At 38.0% G+C, this 20,900-nt stretch overlaps 1 protein-coding gene across 4 annotated transcripts in view; it reads left to right on the forward strand.

The window, feature by feature from the left end:
* Window positions 1-2,878: 2,878 nt before the first annotated feature.
* The window catches only part of LOC145690049 (uncharacterized), a 65,026-nt gene continuing 47,004 nt past the window's right edge, over window positions 2,879-20,900 (forward strand). For 3 of the 4 annotated variants that reach the window (XM_081764550.1, XM_081764553.1, XM_081764551.1), the window contains exons 1-2: window positions 2,906-3,067; window positions 12,313-12,457. The gene's annotated coding sequence lies outside the window, so the exon portion shown is untranslated. The other variant, XM_081764552.1, reaches the window with a different exon arrangement.

Genomic DNA, 20,900 nt, shown 5'->3' on the forward strand with positions numbered 1-20,900 from the left:
AATGGGCTGGTTAGATATCAAGAATGAAAACTGGGATCACATGAGTGCAGTGGTGAGGGTTATTTACATTTGAAACGCATACATACCATTATCAATAATTGTTGATCCATTGCTGGGTTAAGGTGTTTCCAATACTTTTTGACAAACATCTATTTTGGATAATTCGTTTCCAAGATATTCGCAGTGCTACCTAATTTTGTCATAACACCTTATATTGGGTTGCTGTGTAGGTCTCTACTTGTCACTTGTGGCATCCAGTGAAAAAATTGCCTTTGTCTATCTTGTATGATTTGCTTCCTAATGGGGCGTTTACACTTAGTCGATCTAGTCGCACGACTAAATCGACTCGCTGCATTTGCCACTAAATCGAAGCAACTAGGCCTAATCAGATTGATGGATGTGTTCAATTATTTCAACCACAGAAAATAGAACGTCTTTTAATTCAGTTGCCAGTCGATTAGTCGCCTTCGATCGACAAGCGATTAAGTTGAAGTCCCGTTTACACGGTCGATTAAGTTGAAAGTGACGTCAATTCAACCGAATCGAACGCAAATCGACTAAGTGTAAACGCCCCATAAGAGAGAGGGAGAGAGACAGGGGCGTAAATAAGGGCCCCGCAGACCCCGCATTGTGGGGTGCCCAGGCCATCACGGGGCCCCCAAATTGTGATGTAGGACGTAGAAAAGGGCCCCATTCCACGTTGTTTGCGGGGTGGCCCCCAAGCCCTTAGTTACGCCACTGGAGAGAGATATCTTTCTATGTATCCATCTACTATCTCTCTCTCTCATATATATATATATATATATATATATATATATATATATATATATATATACTGTATATAAAACCAGTCACCAAGAATTAGAATAGCACCACTGCCTACAGATATGGAAGAAAACCTCCTTCACTGGAGGAAATCTCATGACGGTGAATTTCCAAAATTAGCTCTTCTGGCTCGTAAGTATTTGTGTAGGTACCAGCGTTCTATCAGAAAGAGTATTTAGTTGTGGATGCAATATCATAACTGATGCTCATACTGCACTTACAGTTAGTGCAAAACATGCTAAACAACTGATTTTCTTTCCATGAACAAAAGAGCTCGTTCCTAAATAGCAGTGTCATGAACTTCAATGCATCATACATTTCTAGTTGAATACTCAGTGCTAATAGGCATATTTCTAAACAAGACAGTTATTGTTCATTTTTCTCTGTATGTGTGATGTATGTGTTTGTGTTCTTCTAAGTTAATTCGTTGGCTTTACAAATTTAACACTTGGACTCTATTTTAATATCCAATTAAAAAAAAAAAAAAAAAGCACGCGATCAATCGAGATCTCTTTCATGTTATTATTAAATTGATAATCTTTTTGTATTAAAGAGCTTTACGCAAAGACGTGACATCTCCCACACGAACTTAAGAGGTTTCTTGTTATTGGTTTTGTGCAAACTCATATCTGCTAAGCCTTACGTCTTATACAATCATTCAGTTCTGCTTATGAAATCAATTTAGAAAGGTTCTAAGTCATTCCTAATAACAGTGCACCTAACAATGCATATTCTAATATTTAAGCAAATCCAAAGAAATAGGGAAGTGTTAATACTACTAAACAGAATATGTAGGTCTGTGTAGTGAAATGACAGAGTGGAGGCTTTTGTTTGTTTTAGTGGGCTGAGTTATGTGGCTCAACTTACATCTAGTAACCACATACAAATAAACGGAAAATTACTACTTTGCACAAAAAACTAGTAAATTCTTGTTTCCCTGTCTGTTTAGATTTAAGCAAATTTTAGCACAGGCATTTGATTTTTCACTCGCAATGGCAATACAGCACAAACATTCATTGTAGTGAGGATATCAAGTTGACTCCGATAAGGAATGCAGCCATATTAAGGATGAGAAATATTTTGGAGTTCATAGCTCCCCGGCTCTGCACTGGTTTTGGATTTATCTTCGAAAGGAACATCATTTCTGCCCAATACAATTTTTGCACAAAATTTGGTTTGATTCGGTGAAGAAGTGTAGCCGATAATATAAGTTAAATATACAATATTTAGGTGGATTAAGTAGACGTAGAAACATCCCTACCCCACAGCCGCCGATTTGGACTATCTCCAAAAGGAACCAAATTTTTAACCCATACTAATCCTCTGCAAATTTGGCTTCATTTTGTTAAGAAATGAAGTCAAAAGAGAAAATTAAATATTAACATGGAATGTTGAGAAGCATAGTCCCCAAGCCCTACATTAATTTGACTCATGAAACGGGGCGTTTTTCTGCCTCATACGAGTATCGTGCAGTTTGGTTTCATTCGGTTAAGAAATGCAAATGCTGCTACTATCGCGAGCCAAAAAGCGTTACATATATATATATATATATATATATATATATATATGAAGCAAAACCCGCCGCAATTTTTTCGAGGAAGTGTGAAACACCAATATCGAATATCGATATTGACGATATCGGATATCCAATATCGACGATATCGGATATCGAATATCGACGATATTGATATATCAACATCGAATATCGACGATATCGATATATCGACATCGATATTTTTGCGATATCGATTATCGATTTAAGATGATATCGATATCGACGATATCGATATATCGACATATCGCACAGCCCTACTCCTATTACTACTTATAGTATGGATCCGTATAGTAAAACTGCACGCATTTGAGTTTATAAGAAGAGTAATACAGTAAAAGTATAGAAAAGTTTGGAAATGTTTGTTTCTTTTAATCTTAAATTCTGTTAGCTATAAATTTAGCAAGAATTTGAGCTAAGTTTTAGTAAATCTTTTTAGCTAGATTCTGTGCGTCATTTAGTTACTTTCTAAAGTCACCTGTCGGCAACAGTGTATTCTTCTCTTCAATTGTTTTCAATGTGGTTTGTTATTTACATTGTTAATTGTCTGGATGTAGATGGAATAGCATTTAATTTTTAAGATATAAACGTTAATAATGTTCCATGTGCTTAGTGTAATAATTGGTATTGTGTTCTTAAGCTAAAACACTGAAAGATACAAATGAATTAAAGGATTAAATAAAAATCCAGGTATGATAACGATGCAATACAAATAATACTACGTTAAACTTCAACTATTCAAAGAGTTTGACGGAAAAGCGGGAAGAGGATCAGTTCCAATTTAAACGAAATAACATTCCTGCAATTGTATCATTTCTGTAACAAGACGAGAACGTAGAAAATATAATTGTCATGTGCATTTGTTAACAGAACTGCATATCTCTGTTTTTGTTAGCTTGAGCAGTTTACGAATTCGTGTACCATTTCCTCTGGTGTATAGAGCACATAATTTGCTTTTAAGGGTTGATTTCTTGGTTATTAGTACAGCGATGTGGTGAATAATATCAGGACGTTATAGAACAAATGGATTTTAGTTTGTAGCGGCAAAGCAATTTGAAAGGCGGTCGAGATGTCAATTCGGTGATTATTAACACTTTTATCATTTCCAAAGAGGACAGTGTCAAGTTCGGAACGCAAAACCCAAATCAGTGCAGTTGAAATAATGAATTTCAGTCTCAAACAAGACGAAATATTAATAGAATTTGTGAAGAATCATGAGATATTGTATAATTCGAAGAACAAAGGTTTCAGAAATACCCAACTAAAACAAAATCTTTGGTGTGAAATCGGCAATATTCTAAATAAAACAGGTATATTTTTAAAGTTAATTTAGGATAATTCTCTACATATTTTTGACTTGAAATAACTATTGGTGCAGGTTCAGAATGTCCCAACTAATTGCTTTCCTTCTTTTCCCTTTGAAATCTGGGAACAGTGTTTCATGTCTCACGTGATTGTTGTTCTCATTCACTGCTTCAGTTACATGTGATTACGTAATGAATCAGGGGCAAGTCTTTACTTTGACTCCAACTGTGACTTTAATCGGTTCTTATAGGTTTAGTAACATTGTGGCCCTTGTACTTACAGTATAATTCTTAACTTCGTATAGTAACATTGTGGCCCTTGTACTTATAGTATAATTCTTAACATCGTATAGTAACATTGTGGCCCTTGTACTTATAGTATAATTCTTAACAGAAGTCACAGTTGGAGTCAAAGTAAAAATTTGCCGAATCAGGTAAACAGATCGCGGTGCTATTCTAGTTAAGGCAAGCATACATGAATTTATGATGTAGTCCTATATGTCATTCATCATGAAAATACACTCCTTCCTCTATTGTTTCTTTTAGGAATTCAATTACCGGACAAAAGATTCACGTTAGGAGAGCTTAATTGTTACGGGTATAAATACAGCACACGGACAACTGCCATAAAAGCTTCAATTGAGAAAAAAAAAAAAACCCTACAAGCTCTAATTGTGTCTAACATACCTACAGTTGGGAATGCGTCCGTAGGAAACATGCTCATCAGCTACGGCGGTTATACGCATGAAGTAAGATACTGAACAGAATACATACCGGTACACATAGGAATTCAGATGATCATGGTTCCTTTATGGATTATTACGTGGTTAGAAGCATATAGTCCAGGAAATCTAGAGCAATTTTACCGTCAACCTGGGCAAAATTGCAACACAAGCTTTTTAAACAGTTTTCGATTAGGAATTACTATTAAATAACATATTCAAAATCCGACAAAATCGGACCACGGGAACACCCCCAAAAACGGTTTCAAAATGGCCGACCATGTTTTTTTTTAATAAATCGTAGACCTTTACGTTGGCGGCTCTAGTAGCCCTCTTAATTGACACAGAGACATGAATGATACCTCGTTGGAACGCTCACAGACCACAAATTCGAACGAAGTGACTTTTGTACCCATCATGTCCAACTCGTAGAAGAAAAGAAGAAGAAAGTCGATTTTTTTGTTTTTAATTGATATTTCTTGGACCCTGGCAACACTGTACGTCCTCATACGCCGGCAGAAAAATTCCCACGCGTAGACCAGACATTGGTAACAATAATATAAAAAAATGAAGGACGTAGGTTCAACGGTAAGCAGGGTTGGCAAAAACCATGGTTTTTATTAAAAAAAACAAAAAAACCCGTTTTTTTGGTTTAAACCAGGTTTTTTTGGTTTAAACCAGGTTTTTATGGTTTAAATAATTTGCTCTATATATTCATATCATATATGGACAGAAATAAGTTTGTTTCGCCTTGATGTTATTATGTAACAACCGGGTTATGCTCGAAGGGGTCACATAAGCTTAAAGCGGAATAAAAACCGCTTCTCGAGTTACATCCGAGAGAAATTGTCCTCCACTTAAACTCGGAACTGGGACTAATTGGCCACAAATGCGATACGTCTGCCGACTTACTTACGAAGGAATCCTGATAAAAATACGTTGTACTGATCTTTACATGCTTCTTAATATAACTGTCAAGAGTCATTTCAGAAGGACAAAAAGATAAACAGTTGCACAAGTGAAACCACTATACAGAATTACATATGGACAACTTCAAAGTACTACGGAGTACAGAAGAACTAATTTAGTTCAAGTTAGTTAACAACGACTTTTATTGGTCCAAACTAAAGAAATACACCGACTTAATCAATAAGAAAAGTGAATAAAGATACGAATTATTTGAGTCCACTTTGGCTCAGACTCATTTATACATAAATAGATACCAACGATACTTATTTCACTAAATGCCTCTCTTGGGGTCTGTATGACCCCCCCTCACACACACACACACAAAGTACGGCATTTTCGATGTATTTTATCAATAGTAAACATTGAAACGAAACAATATTTAGAATTTTTCTTTGATTGCAATTACATAACAATAATGACAACTACAAAAAATCACAAAATAAACATTTATAAACTTATAAAAAAAAAAAGTTGCTTTTGTAGTATAATCTTTTTGAGTAATGAATGGGGAATTTAGGTCTGAATATAATACGAATAATATACGGGAGTGAAACGTGATAACCCACAAATGTGTGTTCATCATGATTTTACAAACACTTACACTTTTACGAACATTTTTTTTTGTTTGTTTTTTTGGTTTAAACCAGTTGGTTTTTATGAAAAAACCAGCTGGTTTAAACCTTGGTTAAAACCATGGTTTAAACCACCTTGGTTTAAACCAGCCAACCCTGACGGTAAGGGAGATAAAAATTCGGAACCGCGGACAAAGAAGGGTCACTCTGTATATTTTTTACTGTGGTCTAACTTCTGTTCCTTAGATCTAGATCGTCCCTAATTGTCACAGAGACATGAAGCATACCGCGTTGGAAAGCTTATGGAACCCCCTTGCCAGTAGCGTATCATTTGTGCCCCCTGTGCTGAACCTGTAGAAAAAGAAGAAGAAGAAACCTTGAAAAAATTGGGAAAATCTACACTTTTACCTTTCTTGGGCTCTGTCAACCCTGATAATCATTGGGTATAGGGGGCACAAACGATACATCGTTGGAAATGGGGTTCCATAAGCTTTTCTACATATCATAGTCTTGCATGAACCTAGGCACTGAAGAACCATGGCTGATTCCCTTACACGTTTGTGTATCATCTGCAGAAGCCTAGATTCTGACGATAACCTCATCACACTTCAAGAAAAGGGAGCTGAAGGAGTGAACAATGCCAGTAAGGCTCGCGGTACAACATCTCGCCGCTACAAGTATGGTGGTTCATGTCTCTTGTCGCAAACGTTACATTGATAAAAAAGATATTGCGATTGCCCTAAAAAGAAAAACGTCATCGCCGATTCAAAAACGAGTTACTCGCTCGTCGGATGGGTCCTTCAACAGTAACAGTGACTGCCTGTTTTGCGGAACGCCTGTCTTATTTGATGACCGTCACGTGTTGAAATCAGAAAATGTGCGAGTGAAAACACAAGCATTGCCACACAGCATTTTAAAGTGTTGCAATGAACGAAACGATACCGGGTCATAAACTGTCCGAGGTCGAATTGAGTCCTCATCTGATCTTCATGTAGTAGATTGTCTATCACAGATCATGTAGTATCAACTTTCGAACAGGTAAATCAATTCCTCAACAATACAGCACCGACAATCAGTCAGCGTGAAAAAAATTCCGGGCTGGCCGACCTACAAATGATGAGAGAATCCGAGCATTTCAGTGCATCTGTAGTTATTTGGAAGAGCACGATGATGAGCAACTAACTGTGGGAGAACTTGTTACAAAAATGGGCACATTTCTCGAAGGGACTGATCACATTGCATATGACAGACGGCACATGAAGCGTCAACTAATGGACTACTTCGGTGAAAAAATTATAATTTCTAGTGACAGTGGAGAAAACGACTTCATTACACTTCGAGAAACTGCCAATCACATTCTACGGGCATATCGTGATTTACCACGAGAGTATGATGAAGAAAAGGAAAAATTAAATAATAGAAACCGTAGCTCGACTGATCAAAAGCGACATAAAATCTAAACTACAAACTGGAAGTGATACATATTTTTCACCCAGCGACTTGAGCATTCAGGAATTTCTTCAGTACATTCCACCTAGCCTTAAACTATTCTATGCCATACTTTTTGCCGGAAAGGACAATGAAACCAAAATAGCATCGATTGGCCAGTGTTTGATGCAAGCAGCCATACCAAGATATATGTTAGCTCCTCTGCAGTTAGGTGTTGCTGTGCAGCTGAACCACCACTATCGATCGAAACACCTGATTGACACGCTGCATCACCTGGGATTTTGCTCTTCATATGCAGAAGTGCAGCGGTTTGAACGCTGTGTTGCAAGTACATTTGGTAATCGTGTGATCGAAATGCCAGCAGACCAGACTCTCCTCTTTGCAGCGGATAATGTGGATCATAATCTCCAAACGCTGAGTGGTTTAGGCACATTCCATGGCATGGAAATGTTAGCGACCATTACTCCATCCACTACTACCAGTCTAACCATTCTTCGGAAGCCCGTCTCTGATGCTGATGTGAAGTCCCTTGGCAGTGTTCCCATTCACGCATACACTGAAGCCAGGGCTATTCTTGAAAAGGTCAACTGTGAACTGGTAACAGCACTATCACCGAACGAAAGCTCCCTGGATATTTTGTGGAAACTTTCCTGGCACTTTCCGTCACGCACACCAAACTGGTCAGGAATGATGCAGGCCATTCACGCAGATCCATCTCTTCATCATTCAGGGAAATCCACTGTTCTCTGCTTACCGATTATTGACCTCCATCCATCTGATATGTCATGAATCTATTCCACTTCAGTGTACCTGAATAATCTTGCGAGAAAATATAAAGTCACACCAATCATCACCTTAGACCAACCACTGTTTTGGAAAGCTTCACGTATCCTGCATGACAGAGCACATAACACCAGTATTAAGGACACGGTTTTCGTGTTGGGCTCATTTCATACTCTGATGAACCTTCTAGGAGCAATTGGTTCCCTGATGGATGGTTCAGGCTTACGTGAAATCTTGCATGAGGTTTTATGGAGAAAATTCGGTTGTACATATGTTAAGTGGCAAGTCCGTAGCAAGAGTCTTCCGTGCGCACATGACCTAACATTAAGTGTATTGCTTGGGGAGAATGTTTTTCTGGAGACCGATAACGGAACACACAGAACTATCAACGATGCTTACTATCTCTACCAGAGTCTGATGTCGGGTGAGATTACTGTAACTGGAGCTATTTCTTCACCTCTTCTTCAAGAAGCCTGAGAAAAATAGAAGCACGAAAGTCAGAACTTATTAACACATCAAAAACAAGCATACCAGCATGTTGACTACAGCAAGGAAATTTGTGGCAGCAGACCGAACAGGAAGCTGGGAGGATCATCTTGATGCTATAGCAGAGTGCATTCCCATATTCACTGCAGCAGGACACTTCAATTATTTGAAGTCGACGTGCTTGTACGTGCAAACAATGTTAACGCTGCCATCGGTTAATCCAACGTTCACGAAAGCTTTCAAAATGGGTTCGGAGTTATTAGAAGAAGCAACCGTTATTGGGCTGGGTTGTCCTCTGATATAGTCATAGAGCAGGTTCTAATGAGATCGCTAAAATCCACTGGAGGTCTAACGCATGGGAGTGGAATGTCGGAGATGCAACGATCTTTGTGGGTGCTCTCAATGCCAGCATGCTCCGAGTACAATCTGGCGATGCAAACTCTTACTCACACAGCATATGTCACTAGCGAACAACATAAAAAAGCCGAAACGTCAAGAATGTCACGTGATATCAGTGACACACGTCGCATTCTTGCAGGACTACAGCCCATTTCACCATTTGACGGAGACAAATCGTTGAGAAACATTGCCACTGGCGTCAAAGCGGATTCCTCTATCAACGTCCATAATTTATTTTCAGTTGTAGAAGAGCTTGCGAAGAAACTATCTGGCAAAGACCTGTTCACTGTGAAGTGGAAACGTGCAGATAAAGTCAAAACTCTAGCATCCCCGAGTAGTGTTAAAATCAGCAGCGGTATCTCCGTCGATTCGAATCTTTTGTTTCAAAGACTGTTAGTTGTCGCTAATGCAGGCAGCACATCTTTAGAGGAGACGTTAGCGCATGAATTATGTGCCTACCCACCAGCTTTATTTGAGTCACCCAGCATGATGCGTAAGGCAGACAAAGCCCCACTGGCCCATGCGATACTAGAGTTCAGCAAGCAGCAGACTGCATAGTTTGAGGAAACGGAGCCAGACAATATTCTGTATGTCTTAGACGGAGGATCTCTGTTACATAGACTATCATGGTGTAAAGGCAGTTAGTACGACAATATCGCTGCATCATTTGCTGAGTATACGGTTCGTAAATATGGCACATCAACCATCGTGTTTGATGGGTATGGAATTTGCTCACCATTGTTCATTGCAACTGTGCTACCGGGTGTGTAAGAACGTATTGTACTTGCAGAAAGCATGCCCTTCCATGTATTATTGCTAGTGGTGTGTGCAAAGAAACTGAATGTTTTAACTGTTTAAATGAATATGGTGAGGACAGTGTTAGCGTAGGCGATGACGATGACGATGTAGATGTGTAATTTGCCTCCCAAAGTATTTCGTCTTCCCATTCTTTTGCCTTAGAATATTTTAGCTTTATACATAGGTGTTATGTTTCTATAAAACGAATTGACTTGTACACTGTATTATGGTATGATCTTCTATTTGCTATTGCTTGTGGCGTATGCCAAGAAACTGAATGTTTTAACTGTTTAAATGAATATGGTGAGGAGTGCTAGCGTAGGCAATGACATGTGTAATTTGCCTCCTAAAGTCTTTCCTTATTCTCATTCTTTTGCTTAAGAATAGTTTTGTTTTATGTATAGTACTTATATTAAAGCGACCTTTGATTTAAAGAAAGAAACAAGATTTTTTCGTGCGTAGAACGATTATCAGGGTTGCCAGAGCTCAAGAAAAGTAAAAGTGTAGATTTTCCCAATTTTTAAAGCTTTCTTCTTCTTTTTCTACAGGTTGGGCACAGGGGGCACAAACGATACGTCGCTGGCAAGGTGGTTCCATAAGCTTTCCAACGCGGTATGTTTCATGTCTCTGTGTCAATCAAAGAGGATGCTAGATCTAAGAAACAGAAGTTAGACCACAGTAAAAAATATATAGTGACCCTCCTTGGTCAGCGGTTCCGAATTATTATCTCCCTTACTGTTGAACCTACGTCCTTCAGTTTTTTATATTATTGTTACCAATGTCTGGTCTACGCGTAGGAATTTTTCTGCCGGCGTATGAGGACGTACAGTGTTGCCAGGGTTCAAGAAATATTATTAAAAAAACAAAAATCAACTTTCTTCTTCTACGGGTTGGACATGATGGGTACAAAAGTCATTTCGTTGGAATTTGTGGTCTGTGAGCGTTCCAGCGAGGTATCATTCATGTCTCTGTGTCAATTAAGAGGGCTACTAGAGCCGCCAACGTAAAGGTCTACGATTTTTCCCAAAACTATGGTCAGCCATTTTGAAAACCGTTTTTGGGGGTGTTTCCGTGGTCCGATTTTGTCGGATTTTGGATATTTTCATCAGGTGAGTTACCTAAACAAAATACAGGTGTAAAACTAAAGGTTGCAATTTTGCCCGGGTCAAACCGTATTTTGACTCGACTAATAGACTTCGTATTACATTTTGAGACACTACTACATAGTCCGAGGTAAAATTTCCACATATTTTGATTATTTGGACATTCCTCTTCTGAATATGACATTATATATTGCTTACGTGAATTTTACAAATCTCTGGTGGTCTGATTGTCTAAACTGGAATGGGCATCCAGATCACAGTGAATGAGAACATAATAAACCAATGAACAATTACCTACTAACCGATAATTTAATAAATAAAATTTTTGATATTTTATTTGACTGACACTTAAAACACACGGTCTGGCATTTATTTCCAGTTGTACTATTTCGGGTAATTATTCTTGCGTTGTTATAATGTTATATTTCAATATTTAACAATTAAATATTGTTACAAGTAACAGCTTGATTCAAATTCATATTGTTGCAGATTAACAATAGTCTGTCAAATTAAAGTAGCGTTTATATATTACTTTTCTTGCTTGAAATGATTTCTTAGGACGTTCTGGACAGTTCCTACCCTAGTCCAAATCATGACGTGTAAATTTGTAAAAGAGAGACGTGTAGATTTATAAAAGAGAACTGACATGCTCTGAAAATAATTACATGCTATCCTATTATATGCATTTATTTTATCAAGAAATTCATTCTTAGTGCCTTAGAAATTGTCCCTTAGGGTGAGAGTTGTATCCATTGGTGCAAATTCACTTTGCGAGGACTTCCAGTTGCGTGCGCTTCCAGACATAAGCCATAAAAACGACTATGCAAAGAATAAACACAAACCACCTTGTGGGAAGTAGCCAATAAAAGAAAATGTTATCTAACTGGGGCAGGAGCGCAGCAAGGATGCGTCCGTCACGGAGCGAATCCGTCAGCGACGGAGAGTGTGCGCATAGACGAGGATAAGTGAAAAACCGTAATATCACGTTAAATCACAAAGTCAGAGCGCTTGTAATGGTTTCTCACATGTAACTCTATACTTGTAAACATAAAGTACGATTTTCGTGCGTCATGCAGAAATACTCCGCTGGTGAAAATAAGTAAGTAGCTCCGTTGTCTTTCGTACATATCCATTAATTTTAACACTAGTATAGTCCTTGTAATCGTCTCACACTTGTAAACATGAAATTCTGGGCTCCTGCGTTGTGAAAAATTTCTCCAATAGTGAAATTTAATCTTACACGATTTTCTTTCATATGCATTCACTCATTTTAACCATTTTTATGACAGACTATTCTTAATTAGTAGCTTTATAGAGAAAGTTGTAAATTTACGAAATTATATTTTGCAGATGGTGAATGCATCAAGAGGTGGACCTACATAAGAGACTGTTACGTTAGACGAAGAGGAAAAGTTAACATTGGTACTCCAAGTGAAGCAACGTTGAAGAGATGCAGTCTTCTGACGTTTTTAGATGACTTTTTGTTAAGAAAAAGGTAATAAAAGGAACATACATGCGTAGACTGGTAAACCCATGTGTCATTTCGTGCCAAGTATCTAACTTGCATGTACACCTAGTCACAACTTCGACTCTCGGTGGAGGTACGAGGGCGTTTCTCTCTTAATCTCCGTTAAGTTACCGGAGGAGAATTATATGAGATGGCGAAACGTGGATTAGGCATATTTATTCATTGCAGATTGCACGTCCATCATATCAAAGGACAGATTCTGGTGTTCAATCACTGTGGAATAGCAAACGTGAAGTGTCGAATGCAATCGAAGCGCCCGCCAAGTGTGAACTGCATGATGTAATTCGATTTCTCGAGGCGGAAGGGCATAATGCAGCCGCGAGATATCGTTGATTGATTAAGGGTTATGACGGGAATTTCAATTGATTGTGTGCATAAGTACTACAGAGTGCTTAAAAAAAAAAAAAAAAAAAAAAAGTAGACAGGGCCGGATATATGTTGCGGAAGACGACCTTGATGAACGCGTGAATCATGTGGTTCGTAAAACGGATTGGAATATGGTTGCTGAACTGTCTGATCTTCGAATTACGGATCTCAGCAGCCGCCTGGAGAAATCGAATTACATTACGTAGTTCACACTTGGCAAGCACTTCGAGTACACACGATATGTTTGTATGCTTACTACTCTGCAATAATTGAACGGCAGAGTCTGTCTTTTGCTATAGGAGATGCACGACATCCAATGAAGAGATTTGGCTTTTCCGCGTTTCTCCATCTCACGTGCTTCTCCTCTGATGGCTTAATGGAAGTAGGAAAAAAAAAAAAAAAAGCCGCCCTCGCATTTGCCTCGTATAAATATCCAAGTAGTGTTTCGGGTCCGTCTTTAAGCAATAGACTTCGTCTCATGTAAAGAGACATTGACAATGAACGGTAAGCTTCATTCAGACATAATCTGTTTTCTTTCATTGGTCCGATGGAACAGTTATTTTTTTCCCTAGAACTTACTGAAAGTTGTTGCCCTTTTCGTTGAATAGTATTTCTGGGTTTTAGAGTATCTTCGTAATAGGATTTGATCCACATAGGAGGAGGCAAAAAGAGGAGATGATGATGATGGATTGATGATGATGATTGATTGATTTATTATTATTATTATTATTATTATTATTATTATTATTATTATTATTATTATTATTATTATTATTATTATTATTAATAATAATAATAATAATAAGAAGGAAAGTAAGAAGGTTTCTCAAACATGCTGTGAATTAGTACGAGTGAAGTCAGGTAGCTACAGAAATTAATTCTGGCTGTATCTTACTTGTATCAGTCTCTAGATTTAAAGTTTGGAAATGAGCGCTAATCTTTTAAGTTATAGTTCCAATTCGTTGAAAAATGAGAGATTATTCGATAGAGCAGAAATCAAATTTGAGATGTTCATTTTAAAAATAAGATCCCATAAAGGTGAACACAATTCTTGGGGGCATGTGGTCTGGAGATATTTTAGTAACTTTTGATATATGATTATTTCTTCCCAGAGTGCCGGCACAAGAGAACAAATCGTAGAAACTATAGTTCTTGTATGGTATAATCCTTGATCGAAACAAAATACTAATATGTCCGTTATTTTCTTTCTTTTATTATTATAATTGTATTATGTCTTAAGGATTGTATTTCACGTTTTTATATTTATGCAAAAAAATTAAATGCATGATGTCTTTGAATACATGGAAATTCGCCGTGACCATAGTACTGCAAATTATGAATATGATAAACTATCAAGTGATACTTTCGAGTAAGTGGATAATTACAGTCATCTAGGGTCAACAAACACGACAGACCCTTAGGACAGACAAAACCACTTAGAAATTAAATGTCAAGTGAAAGCAGGTTATTATTCAGTTCTCCTTTTTTCTTCGCAAATTCTGTCTAAGAATTTGAAGCTTAAAATATATAAAGATTATAATTATGCCTTTTGTACTGCATGGTTACGAAACACAGTCACTTACTTTGAAGGAAGAACGCAGCATGAAAGTATTTGAAAATAAAAGAGGAATATTCGCAACCAAGAGGGACGGGGTTGGGGAATGATGGAAACTTCGTAAGAGGAACAGCGTAATTTATACCGTTTACCTGTTGTTCTCACTCTTCTAGTGGCTAGCGCGTGTGTCTGGTGCACGTGGTCTTGGGTTTGATTCCCGGTGAGAGAGTAAAAAATTCTTTAGTCTAAAGAAATAATCGTTGTACGTTAAACAAAAAAAAAAAAAAAAAAAAAAAAACGTTTATCTAACATTGTTTGGGTTATTAAGTCTAGAAGGGTCAGATGGATAGGTCATGTAGGCAGATTGGAAAAAAGTAGGAACGCTTTCAAAACTTTAACTGGGTACCCAGTTGGAAAAAGACCCAGGTGCAGATGGGAGATAAGATGGATCTTGTAAAATTAGAAATACAAAGTAGAGACTGAATCCAATTGGCTAAGGACAGAAGTCAATAGGAAGCTTTTGTGAATGAGGCATTGAATGTTTAGGGTACATAGACCATTGAGTTAGTTATCTCTGTGATATATTAGTAAAATTAGCCACTCACTGCTGAAACCCAAATTCCGTTTCTGAATTCGAAATTTGATTGAAATAATTGCTTATTTATTTATCATACACATTTATTGTATATGTATACAAAAGCTAATGGGCTTCCATTAGATGAAATACAATGGATACAGTACGGCGCAAGCGCAGTGCATATTTATGAAAAGTACACCACTGAAGCAATTACTGTTTGCTCTGTCTGCTAGTAAAGTTGTCCTGTTGTAAGTCTAATGACAACGAAGATAAATTGATGCATAGTAGCCTATAGTGAAGCACTGTCTTGTGGAGACTTTTTTCTGTAGTGACCGCAGCTGCTCGTGAAGCCTTATCTCTGCATCAGTCATAGAACTGTTTTGCTTCATGTCTTGACACATCAGAAGATTTAAGAAGGCTTCGTGGAGCTGCCTTCCGAACGCACATTTAAGATAACATCGAACATCAGAAGTGTACCAACAATGCAGCCAAACTTTAAAGACATGATGGTAAACAAGCGACAAGAAAGCAGCATTTGAAGAACTACAACACGAACGGTAACAAATGTTCGAATTAAAGAATAACAATAATAACAGCGAAATTAAAAAAAAAAAAAAAAAAAAAAAAAAAAAAAAAAAAAAAAAAAAAAAACCGAAACTTTTCGACAATCCGAAATTGATTTTTAAACGTAGTTACCACCTGACCCGAACCGGGTTTTTGTTATGTCATTTTCATTAGAAAGGAATTAAACAGACCGAAAATTAAACATCTTATGATCTTCTCATGGTAGATGAAGCTCTGTATATTAAGGTCCTCACTGAAAATAAGTTGACACATACGACAGAAACGGTTTAAAATGAGTTTTTAAACATAGATCTGGGATCTCACTGTGTATTGCGAGTTGCGACTATGTTCAGGAAGATAAGTCAATAGAAAGCGAATACATACAGCAGACCAAAGTATTCCTTGTAAGTCCGCTTTCGGAAAATCCGGTTTCCATCTTCAGCTTAAAACAGTTTGAAGTGAATTGAAAACATTGGAAGAGAAATATGGATGGGTAAAGAAGCTAAAAAGGAATATACAAGATATGAAGCACGTGGACTCCTGTCAAACAAAAGCCACTGTGCACATATTACTAGCCACTTACTCATCACTGTTCACTGCTTTTATGTTTCCTTCCAATAGGAGAAAATACGTGATAAAAGGATCACCCCAAATCGCATTTACAGAGGTTGTTCAGCCTACGTTTTGCCGATTTCGATCCTTCCTCCTCCCGGGCAGAATGGACTCACCCGACCTGGCTCGTGGCGTCCTGCAGTGTTGTGCAGTGGCTTCCTGGGAACGGAGTTGTTTTTCCGGACGACAATAACGCACAAAAGAGGACCATTGTTGTGAGTGTTGTGTTAAATTTGTTTCCAAGTGTGTTGGGTCCGCGGTGGCTCAGTGGTAGAGCGTTCATCTCTGGTGCTTGAGGTCTCGGGTTCGATCCCAGCCCCCGCCAAGTGAACTTTGTGGTGGACAAACACCGTGTGCGAGGGTTTTCTTGGGGTTGTCCCGTTCCCTCCCACTTTCTTCATTCTACCATTTCATTCATCACTCATCATCACCGTCTCTTTTAGCCTGACCGGCATAACTGTGGGACGTAAAACCCAAATATTTCATTTCATTTCAAAGTGTGTGGGTTTCCGCTCTGTGACCAAAATGCCGCCCAAACTAAGTAGGTTTTTCGAAGGCTATGTTGCGGCTCTTTATGACGCCCACTTTAGTGTTTCTGTCATTAGAAAACAGTGCAAGAAGAATGGTTGCAACATCAGTTTAAGTGGAATAAAAAATGTTATTAAGAAGTACAAGGGCAACGAAGCTCCACCATTTGGATCACCAACGAAGTTGCCTAGGAAGCGGGAATGCACCAAGGCCACCTCCACCATGCAGAGGAAACTTCGGAAAATGTCAATGCAAGAAAATCCGCCAACACAAAGGTGTATGGCTAATCGTCTTGATGTGTCTTTGGGGACTCTGAGCCGGACGTTACACCATCAACTCAAGCTGGAAAAAGTCATGAAAGCTCGCAGCCATCTTCTCACGGATGCCCACCAAAAGAAACGAAAGTGTAACGCCCGGAAGCTGTACTAACGGCATCTGCCAAAACAAAGGTGGATGTACGTCGTAACGCTCGATGAAGCGTGGATTTACCTTTCCGACTGTGGCAAACCGAGAGCCATCATGTACCGAGGGAAAGGCGCCAAGAACTTCAGAAGATGGGTTCGTGTCTGTAAAGAATCCTTCCCAAAAGGGTTCATGGTCGTTAATGGCTACTGTTACCGAGGTAAACTGAAGATTTGTAGGGTGGCGAAAAACTGCAAAATAAATTCGCAGTATTTTCAGGAGCAGACCATGCGGCCGATTTACGAGCATGAGATTCCAACACTGTACGGAAATGAAGCCAATCTGGTGCGCATTCACATGGACAAGGCTTCATTACATACCTCACGATCGTCCCTCGCATTCTACAGGGAGATGGAGGAGGCAAGTGGTATACAGGCGATACCTTTCAATGAGGTACCTGTTAAATCCCCAGATGCAAGTCCTATGGACTATTGTGGATTTGGATTGCTGAAGCGGGCTTTGGGAAAACGGCGTGTGACAACTGTGGAAGGACTTTGGAAAGCTGTGCAAAGGGAATGGGACAAGATTCCCCTCCCAGTTGTTCAGAGGAGCCTATTACAGTGGAAATTACGCTGTCGGGCTATTGTTAGGAACCAAGGGAAACACATCGAGCACTTACGGACCTGGCGCCATGGATTCTTCTAAATTTTTAGATAAGTCGAAATTGGCCAAATGTAGACTGAACAACCTCTGTATGTCTACTCTGTCTAAAGAATGACAGAACGTAGAATTAAAGAAGTCTGCTATATTCATAAAGAGAGACCTGCACCTAATTTAGACAGCTGAGATATAAATGCAATTTGGAGTGATCTTTTTATCACGTATTTCCGCCTGTTGGGAGGAATCAAAACTCAGTGATCAGTGAGTGCTAGTAATGTCAACAGTGATCAATAAGTGAATCTTGTTTGACAAGAGGTCATGTGTTTTTTGTACCATCCATATTTTAAATTCACTTCGAACTGTTTTAAGCTGAAGATGGAAACCGGGATTTCCGAAAGCGCTACTTAAAGGAATACTTTGGTCTGCGGTAAGTAAGTACTAGCTTTCTACTTATTTTTCTTTCTATGGACCCCTCGCGCCAAGTGAGCTTTGTGGTAGACGAACACCATGTGCGTGGTTTTCTCGGGATTCTCCCGTTTCTTTACACTTTTTTCATTCCAACATTTAATTCATTTCTTATCATCACCGTCTCCTTTAACCTAGCCGGCATAATCGTAGACGTTAAAGATTTAATTTTCATTTTTTCTTTCTATAGACCTGAGAATTTAACATTAGTTCTACACTTTGAAATGCGTTTCCTAAGGGTAGAAGGAATGCAGTAAATTTTTCGCAAACAATAACGGCTGCACCATGTGAAATGAATTTTTCAAGATTTGGGTCGAGCTTTTTCATTATTTCATTTTGGTTGAAGTACGAATCTTAATGGGTTCAAATATACCTTTTGGTGTTTCCCATAAACCTATTCTTCGCGTTCTAAGAACGGTCATTTAAGCGTGTTGTTAATAAACGAAGAGAAAGTTAATTAAACAGAAATAAAAATGAGAAATATGAAAAGAAAAGTAATTCTGGATTAGAAATACCTTACTACTAATAATCTATTTATTTTCATTTCATGATATTCATTCTCATACTAGTACTAATATTCATGATGAGAAAGTTACGATAAAAGTAGTATGTAAAAAAAGTCTATATACTTGCTTTGTAACGCAATGGATTATTTTTTTCAGTTTGCAAAATGGTAACGTTCTACATTGCATATTTTACTTCGGTTGTTTACTGTTTTTGGCCGATCTCGCGTGACAAGTATTGCTATTTTTATTTCTTAGAGGATGAGCTACTTGCTCATCAAATTTGGTTCAAATCCGACTAGTAGTTAGGGCCGCGGCGGTTCAGTGCTGTAGCGTTCACCTCTGGTGCAGGGAGTCTTTGGTTCGATCGCAGCTCGCGCCAAGTGAGCTGTGTGATGGACAGACACTGTGTACGTGGGATTTTTCGGGTTTCTCCCGTTTCCTCCCACTTTCTTCATTCCACCATTTCCTTCATTTCTCATCATCACCGCCTACTTTAGCTGGCATAATTGTGAGACGTAAAACTTAAAGATTTCATTTCATTTTTATTCCCTACCAGCAGTTTCTGAGAAATAAAGTACCACATGCATCTGGAGTGAAACTTATAAGCTTCCATGTGCTTACACCGGGAGGTAAAAATGAAGATTACCATATCGTCCAGTCGTTGTCAATTGAATTCGCACAATTACGGCGACTGCTGCTCCCGCTCTTAGATTTTGTGTGAATAATACTGCACTACTACTGAGTAACTATCACGTCTGAGAAACGCCTTGGAGAAAACAGAACATAAATGACGGGAAATTCCTGATTTCCTCTTATTCTAACATCACTTAATAATAATAATAATAATAATAATAATAATAATAATAAACCGAAACCTTAACAATTAACAAAAGGAACATAATTTAAATTATTTCTTTATTATCTGGTAATAGGTAAATTATACATACAATACATAAGTTGCACATGCAGTCGAAAACAAAATGTTAACTTACAATATACTTTAAAAAAATTAACATACAAGAAACAGTAACGATATTTAAATAATTCTTCATACAGTTATATCAACAATTATCAATTAAAAATCTCAAATGGATAATTTAACAATTTTGACGTACGGTACAGCATTCATGCCGTAATTGTTCATATAAACTTATGGACTTTGAGCTGTCTCTCCATGCTCCTTGCTCGGTTGCTACATAAATTGATGCACCAATGATGTCTGTTTTTTACTCCTAACCTCCCTTCTCCATAATTACAGAAGAAAGACTTCTTCTAGTTCTTTACTAGTGGGTAACGTTCTCATTATAGCCGACACGTTTCCACGTTGAATGGCTATACTTATGCGTTGAATCAGGAAACTTTTTGCTCGATTATCTCCTGATTTAATTGATAGACGGTGGCCAATTAAATCCAAAAATCAAGATTTTTTTAATAGCATTTTTTTCAACCCTGTACTCTGTAAGAACATACTAAAGTGTTCTAGTGGTCATCGCGTACTTTACTATGTCGAATATTGATCTACATATATAAAGAATGTCTCAAAAAGACGAGAGATTTTGAACCATAACCTGGCAACAAGTTAAAGCAAGTGGCGCTGTGCAACATACCAAACTGTCCAAGATACATCTTATACATCTTGTCATTTGGTTATGGAGCAGAAGAGTAGTCTCAGTGCGGTTTTTTTTTTTTTTTTTTTTTTTTTTTTTTTTTTTTTTTTTTTTTTTTTTTAAAGCAGTGGGTTCACAATTGCCGTAATGGCTAATCGCTATGTTGCAATTCTGGACACATTTGTTTTCGTGGGAACTAAATTGCGTTTCCCAGATTCATCACTATATCTTTTTCAACAAGAGAGAACAGTGTGCCATACTGTGCGCAACTGTGTAACAGTTATTTGGCACCGAGTAATTTTCTCGATCCGGTCTCGATCTATAACCTCGTAGATAACACAACTTGACCATGTATGATTGTATGAGATTATCCTAAAACAAAGTGTATCATAGTCAGCCTTCTATAAGTGAAGCACTGAAGGAAAGAATCCCTGAAGAAATCGCAACATTCCTGCCGATATGTTACGTTGAGGTATGGAGGATGCCTTTAAATAACTAGAGAAATGTTTATGCATAGACAGTTGCCATTTACTGGAAGACAAACATACATATCATATAATACTAAATG

Source organism: Thermobia domestica, chromosome 7 (genome assembly GCF_964235325.1).
Source record: "Thermobia domestica chromosome 7, izTheDome1.hap1.1, whole genome shotgun sequence".
Classification (NCBI taxonomy): domain Eukaryota; kingdom Metazoa; phylum Arthropoda; class Insecta; order Zygentoma; family Lepismatidae; genus Thermobia; species Thermobia domestica.